Source organism: Bubalus kerabau, chromosome 7 (genome assembly GCF_029407905.1).
Source record: "Bubalus kerabau isolate K-KA32 ecotype Philippines breed swamp buffalo chromosome 7, PCC_UOA_SB_1v2, whole genome shotgun sequence".
NCBI lineage: Eukaryota > Metazoa > Chordata > Mammalia > Artiodactyla > Bovidae > Bubalus > Bubalus kerabau.
Genome location: NC_073630.1, coordinates 48,364,078 through 48,387,838, shown reverse-complemented (window position 1 = coordinate 48,387,838; position 23,761 = coordinate 48,364,078). Strand labels below are relative to the sequence as shown.

At 42.3% G+C, this 23,761-nt stretch overlaps 1 long non-coding RNA gene across 1 annotated transcript in view; it reads right to left on the bottom strand.

Moving 5' to 3' along the window:
- Nucleotides 1-390: 390 nt before the first annotated feature.
- The window catches only part of LOC129657192 (uncharacterized), a 42,570-nt gene continuing 19,199 nt past the window's right edge, over nucleotides 391-23,761 (bottom strand). The window contains exons 2-3 of the long non-coding RNA XR_008716596.1: nucleotides 21,853-22,899; nucleotides 391-687 (exon numbers count right to left, since the gene is read on the bottom strand). This is a non-coding gene — a long non-coding RNA (uncharacterized LOC129657192). The remainder of the gene's footprint in view (nucleotides 688-21,852; nucleotides 22,900-23,761) is intronic.

Genomic DNA, 23,761 nt, shown 5'->3' with positions numbered 1-23,761 from the left:
TGTCCCGGGCCTGTTTTCACTGCAGTTATGGAAGGTGTAAGAATGCAGGCAGAGAGATGCAAGTGACTGTTTTCAAGTCAATGACTGCATTATGTCTGCTAAAATCCCTTCTGTCAGAGGAAGTCACATGGCTGGGTCAGAATTAGATTGGAAGGGGACTCTGGCAGGGTTACATAGGGAGGGCATGGACGCAGGAAAGGGGGAAAAACTGAGGTTAGAAATGCAATCCATTAGCACAGTCTTTACAAGTAACAGAGCATCTTTCTAGTTTATAGTTAAGCTGATCCAAGCAACATCTTTGCAGACAGCAACCATCTACCCTTCTCTGCTGTGGTAAAGACAGAACAGCTGCAGAAAGTCCTGGGGAAACAAAGGCTTCTGAGAGGAGAGAGAGCAACCAAGTATTTACTGACAATGCTCTATTCATAATCCAACATTTCATTCAAACTCAGAAAGATGTGTTGACACTCTGCCTGGTTTTATAAACCCCACCTTAAAGTGGCATCTCTGCAGCAGTAGAAATATCAAGTTTTCTGCCTCTTTGAGAAGCAAGGGCCTGGGCTCATGGGGTAAACAAAGGGTAATGAAACAGCAAATGGCAGGGTGTCAAGTCGTTGGAAGGTGTCTAGCAGGATGCCACGGGGACACGGTTTCATTCTGGTCTCATTTAACATCTTCATTAATGATCTGGAAGAGGGAGTAAACAGCACATTAATTATAATCACAAGTGATGCTAAATTGGGATTTGTTGCCTGCACCAGAGGAAGGGACTCTGAAAGACCAGGCAGGAGATGGATCCCACTTAGAAAAGGCCAACAGCACCTAGGAAAACGCTACTACACACGTCAGGGGAGGGAGCAAGTCATGTGGAAGCAACGGAGTTAAAGGCAAGGAAGCTGGCAACTGCTTATGTAAAATAGTCTTTAAATATCTAAAAATACCAGTGATATCATGTCCAGAGGTATACTTTCAAGTAAATAGTATTCTAATTAAAAAGAAAAAAAGGAAGCTGCCTAAAGTCTTTTCTGGGACTTCCTTAGGTATTCACACATAAACCAAAAGGGGGAAAAGTTTATATCAAGAAATTAGAGACAAGCAAGCTAGAGCAGGTGAGGGGAGAAAGACAATATCATCTGGATTATAAACTTGAAATTTTCCCCTTCACAGCTTCTTTCTCCCACTGGGATATTAGCTCCTGAGGGCAGGGATTCATATTGATTTGTTTTCTGCTGTATCTCCAGCACCTGGAATTATGCCTGGGACAGAGAAGCCACTTAATAAATATGTGTTAAATGAATGAATGAATAAGAAATGGAGTGGAACTCCTAAGCAAAGAATCAAAAGAGGTTTTCTCTCTATAAGGTGCAAACCAGTCAAAGATGGGTTTAAAAGAAAAACAAACAAGCAAAATTAACAGTGGGGATTGGAGGAAATGAATAAAGTGGACATCAGCAAAGGTTCCCAGAGAACTGAGACCCTCCTGGCTTTATCATACAGTACAAATAGTAGTCACGGTAGTAGTAACCATTAGAGTGATGATAAGTATCTGGCACTGTTCTAGGTGCTCTGCATGCATTACCTTATTGAATCATCACAGTAACACCCCGAGACATGTCCTATCATTTATGTGTGAGGTATAGAAAGACTAAGTAACTTTTGCAAGGTCCCATAGTGACAGCGTACTGCTGTGTGCTGTGCTTAAGTCACTCAGTCCTGTCTGACTCTTTGTGACCTCAGGAACTGTAGCCCACCAGGATCCTCTGTCTATGGAATTCTCCAGGCAAGAATATGGAGTGGGTAGCCATGCCCTTCTCCAGGGGATCTTCCCGATCCAGGGGTCGAACCCGGGCCTCCTACATTGCAGGCAGATTGTTAACCATCTAAGCCACCAGGGAAGCCCCCCATAGTGACTGTGGTCATAATTAAATAAATGCAGCAGTAGCTTACGTTCTTTACTACTAGATTACATTGCCTGCTACACTGGCTTAAGAGAAAGGGGGATAGATGGAAGGGAGAGAGAGAGGGCTAAGGGGAGGGGAAAGAAGGAAGAAAACCAAAGGAAAGGTAAGCAGACTCAAAACGGGGCAGATGACTCTTCCCCATCTTCCCTCAGGAGCCAAGTTCAGTGTGAGCATGAGACTGAAGACAATGCAGCGGTACTCCCTGTGTTTCATGGCCTCTGCCCTATCAGCTAGTATTTAAAGATTCTATTTTTTGGTACAAAATACCCCTTAATTCTAGGGCTTCCCCCATGGCTCAGTGGTAAAGAATGCGCCTGCAATGCAGGAAATACAGGAACCACAGGTCCAACCTCTTGGTTAGGAAGATCCCCTGGAGGAGAGCATGGCAACCCACTCCAGTATTCTTGCCTGGATAATCCCAAGGACAGAGAAGCCTGGTGGGTCCATGGGGTCACAAAGAGTCAGACATGACTGAGCACAGCACAGAAAAGCACATCCCTTAATTCTAAACTGAGCACTTGCTCCATTGAAGAAACCACCTGTAGTTTTTCTTTATTTTCTTCTTTATTCTTCCATTTCTCAGCTCCCTTTTATAAAAGTAAAAAGTCTGGAAGTTTCGTTTTGCATATGTACTATTTTTCTGTACATTATTCATTTTCTGCACATTACTACATGCCTCTGTCATTTGTACATATCAAGAGTTGAGGATGTAAAACCATATATATTATACTTTATCTGGGATTCAAGGGATTTCCAAGGTAATTATTTACAAGAACTGATTTTTGTCCTACATTTTGACCTTACAATATTGTCTTGAGCTTCTTCTCCTTTGAAATCACTCTACATTGCTTAACGTTTTTTTCTCATGGTTCTAATTTTTGAATGATTGTTTTGTCTGATGTTTATTATGTAAATACATGTAGGTCATAAATTAGTCTTCTCTAATCACCAGCATCCACAGAGGCAGCATGGTCTCAGGGGGGACAGATTGACACTAAGGCAGAGACAAACCATAATTGGAGAAAGAAACCTGGAAACAGCCAGGAAATGGTCCAGCCCCCAAGGGACACAAAGGTGTTCTGGTTCCTGAATTTTGTCCTCTGCTTCTAGAAGTTTCTTCCCTAAATTTATTATGTTGTTTTTGGCTGTTCTGTTGGAGTTTCTGTATCTTACAAACAAACAATGCCTTAATAATGCAGTGACCTTAGGGTCCGTCTAATTTTAAAAAGTCTGTGCTTTGATTCTGGGATTCTAATGCTAAGATTGATTGGAGGGGTCAATTTAGTGTTCTAAATTGTGTTCTGGAGGGACAATAGGAAATGATTGCTCCCAATAATTTTTACACTATGCTCATCTGTAGAGAACTAAGCATTTAAGTTTGATACCCAAGTAGTGAAAAATATTCCAGCAGAGAAGAAATATAAAGGCTGATATAAAAGGATATATAAAGTTGTTCTCTCCATATAAAGATGGCAATAGAAAGGGATTTCCAAAGCGTGTTTCTGTTAGAATAGGGTGACCATAGAATTTACTCTCCAAACTGGTACACTTTGGGGAATGGAAGTAGATGCCTATAGCAATTATGCAATTATAGCAATTATGCAATTCAACAGGTGTGAAACAGGACTGGTCATCCTGTGTAAAATATGTCTCAACAAAGGGGGCTCCTTGACCCCAAAAGTTTGGAAAGTCTACATACTGTATAGTTTGTTCTTAAAAATCACACCACACTCATTCCATTAAAAGCTATGATTCTTACAGTAAAGGAACCCACTAAATGTTGTCTACACCAGAATTTCCCAACTGACTTGACTATGGAATCTTTATTTTCAATAATACCCTCTACCATCCTAGGGACTCAGTGTTCCTTAGAATATATCTCAAAATATGTCGACCTTGAACGTGCCTTATTCAGTTACAGTGTAGCCTGCTACCTGTATATGAAAGTGAAAGTCACTCAGTCGTGTCCGACTCTTTGTGACCCCATGGACTATACAGTCCATGGAATTCTCCAGGCCAGAATACTGGAGTGGGTAGCCTTTCCCTGACCCAAATCTGGAGGACACCAAAACAAAAATATCGTCCCACCGAGCTCCCATTTGCTTGAAATTTCTGCCGTTATTTCCTCCTTTAAGGACATTTTAAACGATACGCACATTGTAATGAGGTTGGGCATTGTGTCATCTGGAAAGAATAACTCATTAGCTACCTAAACATTAGCAATAATTAGTTTATCTGAATAGCCACTTACCACCCATAGATTCTGAGCAAGAACAGGTCCCCCAGGAATTGTCCTCATTGGAGGAATTGGGGAAAAGGGCCTGAAATGGGGAACACTAGCCTGGCTTGTGCAGCATTTTAGTGAAAGATTTTGTATTTAATACGTTTCCCAGTCTTTACTCCACCAAAGTCCACTTGTCTTTACTGGCTTCCCCATAGCCCTAGTTTTAAAAGATATTGCCTCCCAAATAAACTGAACTTCCTCAACAGTAGCATTTGTAACTTTATGGGCATTTCCCCTCCTGCCCTTTACTCTCCTACCTCTGAGAAAGCTCCTTCCCAACTTCATGAAGTTCTAGAAAGCGTTTCTCTGTCTTCTAAAATCCCATCTCTCTGGACCTACTGACTAGTCTAGGGTGAGCCTCTGCACAAAGCTGGGCCAATCAGGGAGCTTCCCTGGGAATACTGACACTTGGATCAGCAGGAACAAGTGTTAGTCCCCCTTGGATTGCCAAAGCTGTTGGATGTGGGCCTGGCAGCTGCCAGCAGCCAGTTTCAACTATACAGAGGAAGCTGGTCTTCGACCAGGGTTTCCCAACTACTATTGACATTTTGGGTCAGATAATCTTTTATTTTTTTTTGGTGGGGGGGGGGGGGGCTCTGTTTTGTGCATTGTAGAATGTTTAGCAGCATCCTTGGCACCTACCCACTAGACGCCAGTAGCATGTCCACCCAGATATTGCCAAGTGTCCCCTGGTGCAGGGGATTGGGGAGGGGTGGGTAGGGTAAAGTCACTCTCCATCACTGGTCGAGAACCACTGACCCAGAGAAGGAATCCCATATTTAGGGGAGGGCACAGGTGAGAGCTGGGGACATGCAAGAATGTCCTGGTGACATTTAAGGCACTGGTCCCAGCTGTCCCCGAGGCTCAGCACACCCCAGTTCTTCCTGTATATTGATTTCATGAGCTAATTAATTCCGCTTTTTTTTACCCCTAAGCTGGCTTAAGTTAAATTTCTCTAGATCCACACAAGGGTGCTGTGTTCATCTATAATTTCCATTTGGATTCTTGACAAACTGAAAATAGCTCACTTCCTTTCTCTCCTCCTCCTGTCCTTCCCCTCGCCCCCAGCCAAGTCAGTGATTCCACCCAAAGATCAAGGTTCCTCTACCTCTGTCCTGATGCATGCAACTAAAACAGTGCCTTTCCTTGCTCTAGCAAGCTGCAGAACTGAGTTTGCCTTAAAAAAAAAAAAATGTTTTCATGGGGATGAGAGCTGTAAGGAAGGGGAAGTCTTGTTTCTTCAATAGTAGGAATCAGCAAGGCAAAAAACAGAATAAAACACTGATGTCTTAGTGTCACAGGAAGCCTTTCCCTGGAGCTGTTATAGGCCACAGGAAATTGGGTACCGAAGACTGTGACCATGCCTGCTGGGCCTAAGGAAAGGCTGTGGCCTGTCCCGCCAGCTCAGGGCTACACAGACACTGCCTCTTTTTTCTTTTTTTTTTTAACGTTTTATTTATTTATTTATGGCTGTGCTGGGTCTTCACTGCTACTCAAGCTTTCTCTGGTTGTGGTGAGTGGGGCCTACTTTTTAGTTGTGGCACACAGGTTTCTCATTGCAGTGACTTCTCTTGTTGCAGAGCACAGGCTCTCGGGCACATGAGCTTCAGTCGTGGTGTGTGGGTCAATAATTGCGGCTCCTGGGCTCTAGAGCACAGGCTCAGTGGTTGTGGTGTATGGGCTTTGTTGCTCTGCGGCATGTGGGATCTCCCTGGATCAGGGATCAAACCTGAGTCTTCTGCATTGGCAGGGGATTCTTTACCAGCGCACCATCAGGGAAGCCCCCAGACACTGCCTTTTGAGCCACCAAGCCCTGGTCATCTTCAGGATGACCCTCACACCTTCCCTAGGACTGAGCCCACTGACAACTCCTCCCCTATCAAAGTGCACAGGCCAGTGAGAGGTAGAACTGTCATTGGCCCAGCTTCACCCCAGCTTTGGGTCCGAAAGCAGAGTACCTGGAAAGGGGCAGGGGCTGGTACTCAGGCAGGACACACCAGGATAGCCATAAAGTTGTTAAAATATTGGAATGCTTCTGGAACTGAGCAGAACCCTACTGGGCCTTCCCAGGACAGGTCTTCCACCATATCCTCTGCTTTAGCTCCTCTCTGAAGTACCTAGATAATATCTGATGCAAATTTCCTGGGTTGTTTTGGAGATGTGAACCCCCTGACCACCATCAAATGGGAAAACTATCTAATGATCCTGAGCACATAGCCTCAGGCCTCCAGGAGTCTAATGACTGATAATGTTAACCACTATAACTCCATCATGCTGTGCATCAGGCACACATACTTATGTCAACATTTCCATGTTGGTGGATAAATGGATGCTATTCTGAGCTAACTAGGCAAATCTTGCCTTGTCCTGTCTCTCCCTTGGAACTTGATGCTCCAGGAACTTGTTGCTGGGCCGGTGGCCCAAGACCCAGTTTCAGAACAAGCTTGCTTCTATTCTGATTGGTTGGTGTTGGTGCCTTCCTGGTTGTTACATATTGTAATATTACCACTGAAAGGGAAAACAGAATCCTGGAGGAAAGGAATATTTGCACATTCTGCTTTGGAATGATCCTGCATTGCTGCCTCTTCTTTATGATCGAGCTTATTCTGGAAGCATTTTGGATTTGCTCTTGAAGATGAAGCAGCCTTGGCTCCCGCTGAAGACGCTCACAAGCCAGCAGGGGAGAGCAGATATGTGCAGTAGGCAGAGTGCACACAGGTGATGGAAAAGGTCCGCAAGCGGGAAGGCTGCCGGGGACTCAGCTGGTGATGCCTTCATGTCCTCTGGAGGTGCGTGCAGCTTTCTGTGGTTTCCCAGGAGCTGGGATGATTGGCAGTGTGCATCCACAGCTCTCATTTGATCTTTCCTAATGTGCAAAGTGGTTGGCAAGTCCACTGGTAGGAATTTGGCTTACCTCCTCCCACGGAGGAAGCACACCCATCATCCGGGCCACATCCAGTCTTTGCTGCCACCCACCAGCCCCCAAGCCACATGTCTGCCATGGCACTGATGCCATCAAACAGAGCTAAATTTAAACTGGAAGGGGGCACTGTTTTAGCTATTTCTTTGGATTACTTTTACTCTTTCTTATTCAGGCATGACAGACGAGAGAGGCTCCAGCATCCCTCCTTAATTCAACTTACACTCAGGTCAAGGGGAAAACAATCAACCATTTAAAAATGGCTCCTTTTGAGAAGGTAAAGGAAAAGACTATGGATAAGTGTGAGCAGAGTTCATTCTGGTCAAAATATAAGTCCCCAAATGACCCCTTTGATAAATATTCTCTCCCCTTCTTTCTGAATCTATTCGTCCTTCCACAAAATCACCACATTCCTCTGCTATCCTGGCCCCATTAAAGCAGGATCCTATGCTTATGCAAGAGTCAACTATTAACTGATAAGGCTTAACAACTCCCAGTAGGTATTTGCATTTTAATAGAGAATTATTGAAGCCCAAAAAGCTTTCAGAGTCCAAAAGAACAAAGCACAGAATTAGAGGTTGTGAGGTGGATATTCGGGAGAGCAGAACATAGTCCAGATTATTCTCAAACTTGCCATGTTTATTTTGTCCCCTTCACAAGGGACACCTCTTGTCAAACTCCCTTCCTGTGTTCTCCCCTCCCAGTCCCACTCCCATCCCATCTCTACAAACACATTAGTTGTGGGGTACCTGAGAGAGAGAACTGTCTTATTTAGTGAAAATTTTGATAAGCCATTCTGGTTATGGAAGGCTAGCACTCAGGGTGGGGCCTGCCTGGAGACAGTAGCCAGGGGAGTGAACTGCTTGACTTGGAAAATATAAAGGGAGATGGCTGGATTTGGAGACTATCCTCTAAAATGGAGGAAATAAGAAAAAAGAGATTAAAAAAAAAAAAAAGAAGAATGGAGAATATGGGGGTAGATCATGTTTTTAAATGGAAGATTGTGTGTGTGTTAGTCGCTCAGTCATGTCCAACTCTTTGCAACCCCATGGACTGTGGCCCACCAGGCTCCTTTGTCCATGGAATTCTCCAGGCAAGAATAGGAGTGAGTTGCCATTCCCTTCTCCAGGGGATCTTCCCAATCCATGGATAGAATCTGAGTCCCCTGCATTGCAGGCAGATTCTTTACCATCTGAGCCACCAGAGAATCTGATATGCAAGATTGACCAAGAACTTCATGGTACAATAAAGGCTAATGGACATAATAGAGATGTTTAGTGTTTAAGCTGTGATGTGTAGGTAGGTATATGCACTTGCCTGGGCTACATTGAGTTAACAGCAACCCTCAAACACTCAAAATTTCAATAAAAGTTTGCTATGCCTGTGTCAACATGGAATTTTAGGAAAGCTCATGTTCTTGAGTAAGCAATTCTGGCTGCAAATGCAGTTGAACCTAAACCCCATGGGCCTTCATTTCTCACTCTAGCCACAACGAGGATGTGGAATTTGAAACATGGCCTCCAAGGTCAAGGACCTGCCTGATGTTAAGAATAGACAGCAACTGGATGATGTGGAAAAGAAACAGCACAGAGGACGTACAATGGAGATTGAGAATCAAATTGCAACAGGAGACTGAAGCCTGAGGTGACTGGGAGGCACTTAAAGCCACAGAGAATAGAGCTGTTGGTTTGGAGGAATGTTGAATTCCAGCAAAAGTAAGATAGAAAATTGAGTTGATCTTTAAATCTTTAAAGACATGGTGAGTGCAGGCTAAGAGAACTGAATTGGGGACTTCTAGATTGCTGACACTTAATCACTCTGAGACAGGGTGTTTATCTGCCCCTCCCCAGTGCTGTTTGGAAGAAAAGTTATGACCAACCTAGACAGCATGGTAAAAAACAGAGACATTACTTTGCCAACAAAGGTCTGTCTAGTCAAGGCTATGGTCTTCCAGTAGTCATGTATGGATGTGAGAGTTGAACTGTAAAGAAAGCTGAGGGCCGAAGAATTGATGCTTTTGAACTGTGGTGTTGGAAAAGACTCTTGAGAGTCCCTTGGACTGCAAGGAGGTCCAACCAGTCCATTCTAAAGGAGATCAGGCCTGGGTGTTCATTGGAAGGACTGATGTTGAAGCTGAAACTCCAATACTTTGGCCACCTGATGCAAAGAGCTGACTCATTTGAGAAGACCATGATACTGGGAAAAATTGAAGGCAGGAGGAGAAGGGGACGACAGAGGATGAGATGGTTGGATGGCATCATCGACTCAATGGACATGAGTTTGGGTGAACTCCAGGAGTTGGTGATGGACAGGGAAGCCTGGTATGGTGCAGTCCATGGGGTTGCAAAGAGCTGGACATGACTGAGTGACTGAACTAAACTGAACTGTGTGTGGACATGGAAGAAATAAATTAATTTTCCAGGAAAAATTGGAGCCAAGTCCCATCATTTCCACTCTTAGACACTGGACCACGAGAAATCACAGGCTATCAAGCTGTTGAGCTTGATGTGATCATAGCAGCAACATCTTTGAGTGGTGATGTCAGGGCTGTTTTCAGTAATAGTATCCAGGTCATGTTATAGCACCACCCAACAGGGAACTCTGCTTTCAGGCCAGATCCCAAGTGAAAAGAGACTCTTCCCACCCAAGAAGGTTAAACTCCTGCTCACACTATTATAGGCAGTGGTTGGGAAACAGCAACTAAACCAGAGAGAGGGTGAGAAGTCATGATTAGCATCCTCAAAGGTACATTCATGATATAAACATTAATGCAGAAACCATGCAGGTCTTCAAGGGAATCTGCTCGGCTGCAGAAACCACGGCTGACCCAGGTCAGCTTGAAAGGAATCATGGCCAACAGAGAGCTCAGAATAGAGACATAGCCATGGGCCCAAGAATCTAGACCAAAAATTTACGAAAAGGACAGGAGAGAGGCCAAGCCTCCCTAGACATAATACATAGAGGGAATTTTGAACATTGTAGATGCAAATACCAAGATCTTGCTGCAGATAGCTATAAGGGCATAGCAGTGGCTGTCCTAAGATCCGTTTTTCATCCTTTCCCTGCTCGGCTGTACATCCCTCAAGTTGTATGTGTTAAGAGAATGAGAGATCGGCTGACCCTGGGTTCAGCCACAGAGAGACGGTCCTGGGTGACAGTAGCTGAAGGAAGGGAGAGACAGGGGCTGTACTTGAGGCCAGCTCTTGTCAGACGTGGTTCCTGTGTCCGTCAGGAACCCCAGCCTCTGGACTCCAGCAACATTGCCTTCCCTTTTGTCCCTCCAGCTCAGAAGTGGCTGTGACTTTCTGCCATTGCAAATCTCTGGGCGGTCTCAATCTCCCATTTATCTTCTCAACTCTTCCATCACCCAGGTAACCAATTCCCCACATTAAGCTCCCTCTGTTTTAAATACCCAGAAGGTTTCCATTATCCTAGGTGGAACCTGGCTAACATAGCCATGAAACAAGAAATATCACCAGGCAGAATAGGGTGATGAGACGTTATAGGCATAACCAGGAAGTGGGGCACAGGCAGAGGACCTTCCCGCCCCCACTGGTTAAGGACCTCATCCCAGTCTAGAGACAGGGTATCAGAAGGTGATGCTTGAAGGCTGGCTATGCTTGAGCACATGTTTAGTAAGGTGTTTGAACATAGTTTTCATTCCAGTGTGTGGACTCTTATGATTCTACCTCAATCTTCTTGTAATCTTAATGAATGTGGGCTCTATGAGATCAAAATTTTTATTTGGAAAATAATTGTAAACTCAGAAAAGTGGTAAACATAAGAACAGGACAGAGAATCCCCATGACCCCATCCCCAGGTTGACCTATCATTAGCATTTTATCCAGATGCATTATGATTTACTCCCTCCCTCTCACATATAAAACATATATGATTATTTTAATTATACAACCATACTATGTGATTATATAATACTTTTCTGAACATTTGAGAGTAGATTGCCTGCATCATGCTCTATTATACCTAATTATTTCAGTATGTATTTCCTAAGAATTGGGATATTATAAATCACTCTAATATAGTTACCAAGTTCAGCAATTTTGACTTTAATAAAATGCTCTAATGTGCCTAGGGTATTCTAATTGATAAGTGACACAATAATGTCAATAGACCTAGCACTGTTCTATAAAGCTTGTATTCTCCAAGTCAGCCTTTCTTTGTATTTTATGACATAGACTCTTCTGAAGGCTATAGTGTTTTTTCTCACCCCCTGCCTCTCTCTCAATAAAACTTTCCTCATTTGGGAATGATTGGTCTGATTATTTCTTCACAGTTATATCCATGTTAGGTATTCTTAACCAGAGTACATCATTAATGACATGTGTCCTTTTCAATGAGTGGCATTTGGAAGCACACACTGGTGTCTCTCGTGGGCAATACCAGTTTTTATCATCTGGTCAAGATGTTGTTCAGTTTCTGCACTGAACAGTTACTGTTCTTTCCTTCGCAACTGATGACCAGTCTCTAGAGGGACACCTAAGACCATGAAGATGTCCTGTTCCCTATGAAAATTAACTCCTAGATGTATAACCTATTGATGATTCTTGCCTAAGCCAATCTTTATTATGATAGTAATAAAATGGTAGTTTCCAACTGTAGCATTTGCAGCCCACTGACCAACAGGAACTTGGCATTTTACTATAAGCATTAGCTTTCCCTTCTCCCTTGTGCGTTTGTTTATCTACCTATCATTACAGTGGATTCATCCATTTCTATTTCTTTAATAATTTATAATTCACTATTTTCTTTCATTATTTGGTATTCACATTACCCCAGATTTTGCTGGTGGGAACCCTTTCAAGCAGGCTCTTGGGTCCTCGTGACATGAACTCATCATTTTTTTAAGCATGTCCTTACCCTATAGTATTCATTAGAAAATGTCTGAGGCTCTCTTTTACTCACCCAGGGTAGGGATTTGTGTGTGTTTTGTTCACTGGTGTCTCTAGTACCGAGAACCATACCCAATCATAACAGGTGTTCAATAAATACACATTGCTTCTATGAATAAGGTTTTGAAAAAAAACCCCTTCAGGTATTAAGATATATATCTGTACTGGGCAAAATCTAAATGTTAAAGTTAAAATTTTGGTGGCCAGAAGCCTGTGAAAATGCTTAAACCCTGTAACCTACTAATTGTATTTCTAGAAATCTATTCCTCAAAGGAATAATTTGAAATTAACATAAAATGTGATTACACAGTGATGTAAATATAGTATTATTTGCACAAAGAAAATTTAAACACAGTGTCCAGAACTGGGGGAATGATTAGGTAAAACTATGCCACATTCACGAGCTATAATATAATGCAGTCATTAGAATTCAGATTTCTGGAGAGGTATTAATAATGCTTACAATGCTTTTGTTCTGATAACATCTGGAAAAGAAGAATACAAAAACTGAAGAAAATAGTATACATGAAACATTAAAATATGCATAGAAGAAAAATCAAAAGAAAATACAGAAAAAAAATTAGGAAGGAGTTGCCTATATGTAGGATGATGTGTCTTTCTTCTTTTTACTTCTTTTTGTATTTCCAGTTTTTCTACAATGTGCCTGCATTTCCTTTATGACTCAGAAAGCTAATTTTTTGAGAAATAAAAAAAATTTAAGGTGGCTAATGAGTAACTAGGTCATCGGTATCCCTCATGTTTGCTTTGTGCACTACATGTTACAAAATCAGCCTGGGTTCTGAAAAGCACTTCTGGACAAACAAAATAGATGAGCTCAAAACAGCTTCAAGACCTTATCAAATGAAATCTTCTGCCTGGAACACTGCACAGGCCTTCCCCTATCTGTCAATATCTTGTCCGTCCTTCAAAGTGTCTTCCTTTGATTTCCTACAAAAGCAGATCCTAAGACAAGGGCTTGGGTGCAGGTGGCTTCTTTGAAAGAGGAGAGTGATATGGTGTGTGTTAATGAGTAGGTTACTACTGAGAGTAACCTGGGGCAAGGTCCCCGGGGGGATCATCTCAGGAACTGTGTAAGATATGCCATGGAATTATTCCACCCAGGATGGGGAAGCTGGGTTGTTGACTCCTCAGCTCCTACCCAACACTGGCTGAGGGTTGCCCCTGAGAGGGCATTAACTCTGATACTCGCTGGCTCCCCTGCAAGGAGAAGAGCAAACTTTGTTGACCTTGGAGAAAGCCTCAAGCTAAGAGGAGCTAAGAGTCCTTTGAGGTGAGAAGCCGATCCGCTACTCCCAACAGCTGCTGGTGTGCTCAGAGGTGGTCCTGGTGTGTATTGGGGTGAGGCATCAGCAGCATCTGTTACAGTGCCCCAGTTCTGATTCATCCCCATACCAAAAAAGATTTCAAGTCTTTCTTAAAAGCGTCAATCTCTTTCTTCATCAGTGCTTCCATGGCCCTTTTGTGTAAGATGCCACTACTTTCTGCGGTGGCTCTAGCTTTAAAGAACGCACCTGCCAATACAGGAGACATAAGAGATGTGGGTTCCATCCCTAGGTCTGGAAGATCCCCTGGAGGAGGGCATGGCAACCCACTCCGGTATTCTTGCCTAAAGAATCCCATAGACGGAGGAGCCTGGTGGGCTACAGTCCATGGGGATCACACAGAGTCAGATATGACTGAAGCAACTTAGCCTGCATGCACTTTCTGTGGGAACTTAGGTACCTCTTTATGCATCAGTTTCTTCATCTGTAAAATGGGGATGATAGTAGTCCCTATGGTAGATTACAGAAGTGTCTACTGCAATTCTTCACTGCTCTGGCACCCATGCTCTTTACAGAGTAACTGCAGAGCTCCTCTCATTAAGAGATGGAGCCTCCCCTCCATTCCCTGAATCTAGGTTACCCTTGTAAATTTACTTTGGCCAAGTGCAAGTACAGCAGAACTGACTGTGGGCCAGTTTCAAGTTTCAGCCTCTAGAGGTTTGTGAGTTTCCATGTTCTTGAAATCCTGCCTTTGCCATAAGGATAAGCCAGAGCTGCCCTGGTGAAGGAGGAAAGGCAGAGTAAAACGGAGGCAAAGCATCTCATCTGAGAGTTTCTCAGAGCAGCCAACCCCCAGATGCACGAGAGCACTCAGCCAAAATGCTGCCTTGGCCAACAGCCGGCTGCCCCAGAAGCAGAAGCTCCCAGCCAATGCTCAGATTTGTGAGCAAAAATAAATGTTGCTGCATGTCACTGAGGTTTTATGGTCGTTACACAGCCTTACTAAGATAGTAGATAACTGCTACATCACTGATTTCACTAAGGATTAAAGATATATAGAAACACGTGTTGGATTTAGCACAGTGCCAGGACCATGATACCCTCTCCTTAAATGTAATCATTGTGGTTATAATACTATTGCCCTATCACAGGGTGCTATGTTTTCAAATTATGTATATATATGTCAGTTTCTCCTACTAAACTAGAGACTCCTGGATGACAGAAAATCAGATCCAATTCATTCATGATGACTTATTTCCCTACACTCAGGAACCCATAATTCAGCAGGGGGACAGATGGGTACAGAAAGTGGGCTGTGGGGACCGGAGATAGCAAGCATCCAAAAGTGCTGAATGCAGAGCTGAGCTCGGAGAAGATGCCCAGTGACAACAGAATAATGAAAACCAAGCATCCTCCACGTCAGGGCATTTTTGTGCAAGGTGAGATTTGTAAGGACTGGACCGGCCCTCACCTCCACTTCACAGAAGCACAGCCAAGGCAGTGACGAGTTTATTTGGTGCTTTTATAGCCATGGCTGCTGCTTATGCTTTCAAAAACTCTCTCTTCCTCCAGAGACCAACCGCCACATGATGAAAAAACTAATTAGAGCAAGCATGATGCTAGAATAAGCAGCTATTAAGGAAATTTGAGTCAAATGAATACAAGAAGATATCTATCGTAAATATATCCTCAAAAAATATTTATTTGTGTGTATGTGTTTTCCCCAACTTTTCTAGGAGAGTTTATTATTTGAGAAAAGCCCTGGTAAAAATCAGAATATTTTTACAACTGGCTTCCTGATCCCCAGAGAGGAACTCTCAGTGGTCAGCAGGTTGCAAGGAGCCAGGTCCTAGCAGGAATGTGCAGGTAGCATGCACTGAGCCTGGACAGCAGGTTAACACAGCCTCAGACAGATTCATCTTCATTTCATGTCCTCGACAGCCTCTCAACTCAGGTCAAGTCCAAGGCAAACCAAAGGATTTTACAAGAGGCAGGGAGGGGTGGTGGAGACCCTGTGAACTAACTCAGATTCCATTCCCAGCTCTGTGACCCACCAGCAGGGGGGCCTCGACCTAGTTACTTAATTTCTCTGAGTCTCAATTCCCTCATCTGTAAAATAGGGATAACAAGAGTCACCTTGTGGGGCATTATGAAGGCCAGAGAAGACACGTCACATGCCTGGCTCTTCATGGCAGGAGTTTCGGGGTAGGGAAGCCTCATGGGTAAGCAAATAAGCTTGAGAGCCAGATGGCCTGCCTGTGTTTATTCCGGCTCTGCCACTTACGGATGGTCTTCAACCTCTCTGTGCCTCAGATTCTACAAAATCTGTAAAGTGGGGGAAATTACCACTAGTTCTTAAGGTTGTCATGAGGATTAATTGAGTTCGGATATGTAAAGTCCTTAGAATAGTATCTGGTACATGGCAAGCTCTTGGTGTTAGCTATTATTGTTCTTCAGATCGAATTATTAACAGAAATCTCTGATGACCAGAGACCTCCTAATCATCTCACCTTAGTCCAGCTATCAGCTGCAATACATTAGCTCCTACACACAAATGGCAAGAGTGTGGATTTAAGCAAATCATAATTCAGAGAGTCACAATTCCCATTTATAAGCAGAGAAACACAATTCAATTTTATAGGCAGCTGGGCTGCTAATTAAGAAGAAGCCCTTAATTACAGCACCTGATGTAGGAGATGTGTCTTGTGCTCGCTCCTTTATTTTGCCCATCTCTGTTCCCTCCATCTATCAACCACCTATATATTTCTCTGCATTCAATTTACTTACCTGTCTCCTCAGGGGGTAGGTCAGTTGTCTACAGACCTAAATTCTAAAACTGCTTCCTTACTCTGGAACTCGCACATCCCTACTTGAAGTGAGAATGGTGCTCAGCCCCTCCAAACTGGGGCTTTGAGGATTATGCAGGCAGGCATGAAGCAGCCACAGGCATTTGGGGTGCTGAGAAAATGGCACACAGGACTGACCCAAGGGAGATGAAAACCTACGTTCATACAGAAATCTGTATGCGGATATTTACAGTGGCTTGATTCATAATCACCCAAACCTGGAAACAACCCAAATGTCCTGCAACTGTGAATGGATAAACAAGCTGCGGTACATGCACACAATGCAACAGTGTTCAGCAAAAACAAAGAACAAGCCACCGGTACAACTTCGTGGGTGCATCTCGAATGCATTCACTGAGTGAAAGGAGCCAGACTCAAAAGGCTATGTAGTATAATGTTTCATTAACACGCCTTTCTGAAAAAGACAAAACTTTAGAGGCTGTAAACCAATCTGTGATTGCCAGGGCCTGGGGGTGGGAGAGGGGAGTTGGCATCACAGGGCCCTAGGGAATTTGGAGGAGGCCTGGGGCTGTTTTACACCTTGATTGTGGTGATTACATAGAACACATGTTTGTCAGAAATCATAGAACTCTACACCAAAAAAGGTACATTTTCCTGCATGTAAAAGGAAAATCCATGGACAGAGTAGCCTGGTAGGCTGCAGTCCACGGGGTCGCTAAGAGTCGGACGCGACTGAGCAACTTCACTTTCACTTTTCTCTTTCATGCATTGGAGAAGGAAATGGCAACCCACTCCAGTATTCTTGCCTGGAGAATCCCAGGGACAGCAGAGCCTGGTGGGCTGCCGTCTATGGGGTCGCACAGAGTCGGACACAACTGAAGTGACTTAGCATAGCATAGCAAACCTAACTTTAAATTTAAACAGTACACTGGGACCATGAAGCAGCAAATAAAAGGACCTTGACACTTTCTAAAGTCAAACAAACAACTGCTATTTTCCCCTGCTTTATATTTTTACTTCATGTATTTCTTGACATACTTGTTGGCCGTCAAAATATGCATTTTTAAAGCTTGGGGGCAATTAATCTCATCAAACGTAATAACCCTAGGATTTTTTTTTTTAAATGTCTTTTCCAAATGAAATTAGCCTTGCAGGAAGAAGCAGCTATGAATTCCATTGGGCAAAACATGTTAACAGCCACTACCCATGTCAGAGGATGTGTAGGATGGCACGTGTGTGTTTCAGACCCTGGAGAAGAGGGGACAACATGCTTTGCCCAAATGATTCATATCTGACCTCAATGCACAATGACCTCAACACAAAGGGAAGCTGGTCCTACAAAATTAGGGCACAGTTGAATATAGACACGTGCCAGATGGGTATTTCAGAAAAACAGCTTTGTCCAAGTGGAAGAATGACAATATGGATAACAATCCAAGAATTCACATTCCGAATCCCCTCAAAATGCCCAGGGTTTAGCATTGCAGAACAAGACCTGGTTTTCACAGTTCATCACAGAAGTACAAACGAATGTGGATTGTTGCGAGCTTTTCCCACCAGTATAAAGATTTTCATCAGCTTAAAACATACTTCACTGATGAGTCACTAGTGCCAGCTTTTCATAGAACAAGAGAGCTCCAAAAACTGTCACTGGATAAAGGAGAAACCCGAGTCTGAAAGGGGTGGGGACCAGCAGAGAGATAAGAGCCAATGAGTATCTAGTGTTTGCCAAGCCTAGACTGGCATGACCCAGTCTTGTCCCATCACGACTTGGAGGAAGATGTTATCACCACTTTACAGACAGGGCTTAGAGAACGTGAAGCCACTTGGTCTTAACAATTTTATATTTTTAAATGCAAATGTTTTGTGACTCCATAGCGAGTGGAAATAGTGATTTCTGAATTAAATTCAGACAGAGGTAAGAAAATAAAATCATTTAATAAATGAGCAATCATGTGCTGGTAAGTATTTAACAACAGTTCTGGTATAGGGAGGGGTGGTTTATAGTCACTCTATCATGGCCAAGTTGAAACCATCTATGTGAAATCAACCAGCTGGCAAATTTCCTGACAATTCAACAATTTACTATTCTGAGAGTTACTGGTGGGGAACTCTGGGGTAAAAAATATCAGTTCAGAGAAAGCCTTAAGAAAACCCTGAATGAACTGGAACATGAAGATGGGAACAGAAGGGTAACTGGAATAGGAAAGAGACAGAGGATATGGAAGAAATAATAAAGGTAAGACAGAATTCAGGGCATACATATAAAAGATCTGCTGATGAAGATGGAAGTCCTTCTGGGTGTTCAAAGAAGCCAGAGAAGCCCCAGATCTGTCCATGGCCCTCTGCCTGTGGCCCCCAAGATTAAGCTAGTCAGGGATCAAGGAACTCAACAGAAGCCTTTGTCTAAGGAAAGGCCGGAAAACAGTGATCCCTGGTCAAGGTTTAAAAAAGGGATCTGTGGAACAGAAAAAGGACTGAGTTGTCAACAAGAGGAAATGCTGATTTCCAGTGACCACACTGTCAAGCTTGCTCAGATGTCTGAGCATAAAACAGCAACTATCTGGTCATGAGTTCCTCTGATGGCCACTATCAGGGATATCACACACTATTAAACTCCAGCATCTCTTGCTGCTCATAGATCTTACTTCAGAATACGTGATGCCAACAGTTCCTCCTATCAAGTGGTGTCTGACTCTGCTGCTTTGATTCTGACCTTATTCCTCATCCTTCCACTTGCAGCCTCACCATGCCTTTCAGGCTTGATGGGCACAAAGTCTTTTCCCCTACACACTGGGCTTCCTGTTGGAGTCTCCCAACGCCACACTCATGACAGTTTTAAAACAAGGTTGCAAAATCTTTGAAACTCCTTCCTTCCAGAGGCAGGACCTATGTTTTCTGCCTCTTGAATCTGGGTAGGCTGGTGCTTAACTGTTCAGTTGTGTCCGACTCTTTGTGACCCCATGTACTATAGCCCACCAGGCTCTTCTATACAGGGGATTTCCCAGGCAAGAATACTGGAGTTGATTGCCATTTCCTTCTCCAGGAGGTAGGCTTGAACCAAGAGAATAGGGTGGAAGTGCCACCATATAGCTGTGGGCTGTCAAGTAAGAAGACCAGTAATCCTGAGGCCACCTTGAGTAGGAAAAGGAGTACTTCAAGGCTGTATATTGTCACCCTGCTTATTTAACTTCTATGCAGAGTACATCATGAGAAATGCTGGGCTGGAGGAAGCACAAGCTGGAATGAAGATTGCCGGGAGAAAGATCAATAACCTCAGATATGCAGATGACACCACCCTTATGGCAGAAAGTGAAAAAGAACTAAAGAGCCTCTTGATGAAAGTGAAAGAGGAGAGTGAAAAAGTTGGTTTAAAGCTCAACATTCAGAAAACTAAGATCGTGGCATCCAGTCCCATCACTTCATGGCAAATAGATGGGGAAACAGTGGAAACACAGTGGCTGACTTTATTTTTTTGGGCTCCAAAATCACTGCAGATGGTGATTGCAGCCATGAAATTAAAAGATGCTTACTCCTTGGAAGGAAAGTTCTGACCAATCTAGATAGCATATTGAAAAGCAGAGACATTACTTTGTCAACAAAGGTCCATCTAGTCAAGGCTATGGTTTTTCCAGTGGTCATGTATGGATGTGAGAGTTGGACTATAAAGAAAGATGAGTGCCAAAGAATGGATGCTTTTGAACTGTGGTGTTGAAGAAGACTCTTGAGAGTGTGTTGGACTGCAAGGAGATCCAACCAGTCCGTCCTAAAGGAGATCAGTCCTGAGTGTTCATTGGAAGCACTGATGTTGAAGCTGAAACTCCAGTACTTTGGCCACCTGATGCAAAGAGCTGATTCATTTGAAAAGATCCTGATGCTGGGAAAGATTGAGGGCAGGAGGAGAAGGGGACGACTGAGGATGAGATGGTTGGATGGGATCACCAACTTGATGGACATGGGTTTTGGTGGACTCTGGGAGTTGGTGATGTACAGGGAGGCCTGGCATGCTGTGGTTCATGGGGTCGCAAAGAGTTGGACACGATTGAGAGACTGAACTGAACTGAACCTTGATAGAAAAACCACACATAGGCACTTCAATGGATAGTCATAGCTGAGTTGAGCCTTTTATCTGACTCATCAAGCCACCAGACAAGTGAACAAAGCCAACTGGTACCTTCCTGGCCAGCCCAGCTCCAGCCAAATATTGTCAAGGGATCTTACATGATGCCACATGGAGCACTGTTGCTGACTTCGGCCTAAATTCTTCATGCACAAAATCGTGAGATATAATTAGATGATTAATGATTAAAGCTTGTTAGAGCAATGTACAACTAGAACACCCTGCTTGCTCCCAGGCTTATTATGCCTCCCTCTTTGGAGAGCTTTTGGGTCGACAGTGTATCTAGTCCTAAAAGCTGAACAGTTGAGAAAGTTCTTTGGATAGCATCATGAAATATTGGTTTATTTAATTCCATTATATGAACCAAAAAAACAGTTTAACCATCCTAGATACGACATGAGTACCCATGTGCAATAAAAAAAAAAAAAAACAGACTTCAGCACATATTTCCTTGAAAAATCACCTCTGGACCTAATGATATCAGATATTTCTAAAATGTCCTATTAATATTGGTTTGCTACTTGGTTATTTGCTTGTTTGTGAACCATTCCCTATCAGAGAAATAGAAGCAGATTCCAAAGAGTCAGAAACAATCTAAATGAGGAAATTCTACACATTTATGTGACTTTTTATTCTTGCACTGGAGAAAAACATTCTTCAAATTGAGGAACAAAACATTTCTATCACAAGTCACAAAATAAAGAAGGATAGATTGAGAATCACCCCTTTCAAACCTGTCAGTGCAACTAAATAACTGATACATGAACACATACTATTAGTTATCTGACTGGTTTATAGTTTGCATTTTCCCATTCATTCCACGGTATTTATTGAGAACATAATACATACCAAGTACCATACTGGACACTAGGAGCACAGATAAGAAGGAGAAGAATAGCAGGACTAAGGGGTTCATAGTTTTGTGAAGGACACAAACACATAAACAACCTTAATTTTGTGATGATAGATGCAAATGTGTGTTAAGTTTTGCTATTTCTGGAATTGAAATGTGCCTTTATAATCAGTGCCAATCCCTGTTCTCCTACCAGCCGCCAGGTAGAAGAGTGAGTTGCCCCTTCCTGGGATAATACAATGAGAAGGCCTGAACACAGGAGCATTTAGTGCAGCACGGTGAGAATATTACTTTTTTCTCACCGTTATTTGTATTGGCGATAAAATTTTAACTGAACTTCAAATTCCCAACTGTTGCTTAAGTGTCTTCCAAAAAATTATGTTATGATGAAGTAGTAAAATAAACAAACAAAACAACAACAAAAAATTCCTCTCTTCAGTAAGCAATGCAATTAAGGACTGTAGAAACAGCCAAGTCTCTCAGGAATAGCTGATAGAACTTTCAAACCTAGGAGAGACAGGTGTAACCAGTTCACACAGCACTCAGGATTTAGAAGTCTCTGTTCAAAGCTTCTTTTCACTTAAAAAGAAATCATTTAACTTCCAGCAATATATTATTTAATTAATGTCAACCAAGACTCTGAGTTTAACCAACTAAGAAACAATGACAAAACTTTGATAATCTTTAATATACTTTCATACTTAATGATCTTACCTAAGGATGCTAAAGAGGTCACTATCACCAGCACAGATTACAAAATGATCATGATACACCCACGATGCCATGCAAACTGTGTGTGATAAGATGTGATTCAGATTCTCTCATTATGTTGAAGACATACACTCAGATTCTGTAACACTAAACAAAAAAAGTAAAATGTAATTATCTGGATAAATTTGTTTAAAAAATGTAGATTGATGTAGATTAATAGCCTTTTTAAAAATGTATTACTAAGTACATATAACATCTTAAAATCAACAGTGTCTTAAAATCAAGATAACATTATACCATCAAGTGTGCTTACGGAGGGCATGATTTAAGAATATTTGAATATGTTGTAATTACAATATATTGTCAAATGTGCTATGTCATCTTAATTTAAAGTATTTTGTCTGATTGTCCTCATTAGTATAATTAAATTTATCAGAAAATGTGCTAACTTGGTGATTAAGAAGATAAGGTCACAGGTGAAAGGGTAAAGGACTATGGGACATGACAAAGGGAGTGAGACATTTTCTGTGAAACAAGAGAGGGAGGAAAGTAATTGGCTTTCTGAAGTGGTGACTTTTTTAAAGTTTGTCTTTAAAAATAGGTACATTTTTGTCATAGGAGTAATGCAGGTTAAAATTAGAGGAAAATTACATGAGTGAACAAAAACACTTGACTTCTTCAGGAAATTCTGAGTAGTTCAACGGCTAGAGTTTGGTGTTATGAGGATGGAGATAGAAGTACACTGGTTGGAGTGACTGGGCCTGTGAAGGGTCTTGTGTTTTACTTTATACATGAGGGGATTACAAAAGGCTTTAAACAGGGAAGTCTCATAAGAAAATGTGTGTATTTTTAAAAACTGTAATAGATGTATAGAAAATGAATGGGAAGAGAATGAGGCTGGAGGCAGGGAGGCCAATTGGAGGCTGTGACCATATCTCCAGGGAGAGATGACGAGGGCCTCAACCAGGTAGGTGGCTGTACAGACGGCTGACGGAAGTGACTCCCTTGGGTTCCTGTTGTCATTCCATTTCCTCACCATAACCCTGAATTCTGTGTGTAGGGCCAGAACAGACAAGAAGGGGAAATGTTACCATTTGAGATAAAGAAGATAAAGCAGAAAAAGTATATGAATCCAGAGATTTATTCTTTGGAGAGAAAATTCCCCTTTTTGATTCATTTTGATTTCTTCTACAGGCAAAAGAAAGTTACCAGAAATTGATAAGAATTTATTATAGCTACTGAAGCCATTTCCTCAAGGATGGTGTAGATGGGAAAGTGCCTTTTTTATTACACAATTGTGTTAAGTTGCAAAAGTCCAGTCATATTTCTGCTATATTTTGGAATGGTAAAATAATTACTAAAGTTTAAAAAAAAAAAAACTAAATTCACTTACTTTTGAAACATTACTATAAAAGTATTAAAAATATTTTAGTTAAGAAAAAAGTTACCTATAATCTAAACTCTCTCATAAAATTTTCATAATTTTACACAATTAGCACAGTGCAGCATATATGTGAACATACTTTTTATCCCCTTCTGAATAATTTCCTCAGAATGACATTTCACAGGTGGGATGGTTGGGTTAAATGTAACTTTTTTATGGCTCATGTGCTTGGAGTAGGGTGAGGAAGTGAGTCACTCTCCCTGAGTGCAAAATATAAGGTGACACCAAAATCTCAGTAATCAAGAGAAATAATATTAAAATGCAATATTTAAAAAGATTACTAATGCAAAAAATCAAGGCAAGGAGAACACTGGTGCCCACAATTTATTCCAGAAAATATAAAAGAGTGCACACTTCCCAACTCATCCCATGAAGGTAGTATTATCCTCAAACCAAAACCAACCACAGTACCAAAAAAAAAAAAAAAAGAAGAAAACTGCAAAGATCTCTCATGAATATTGATGTAAA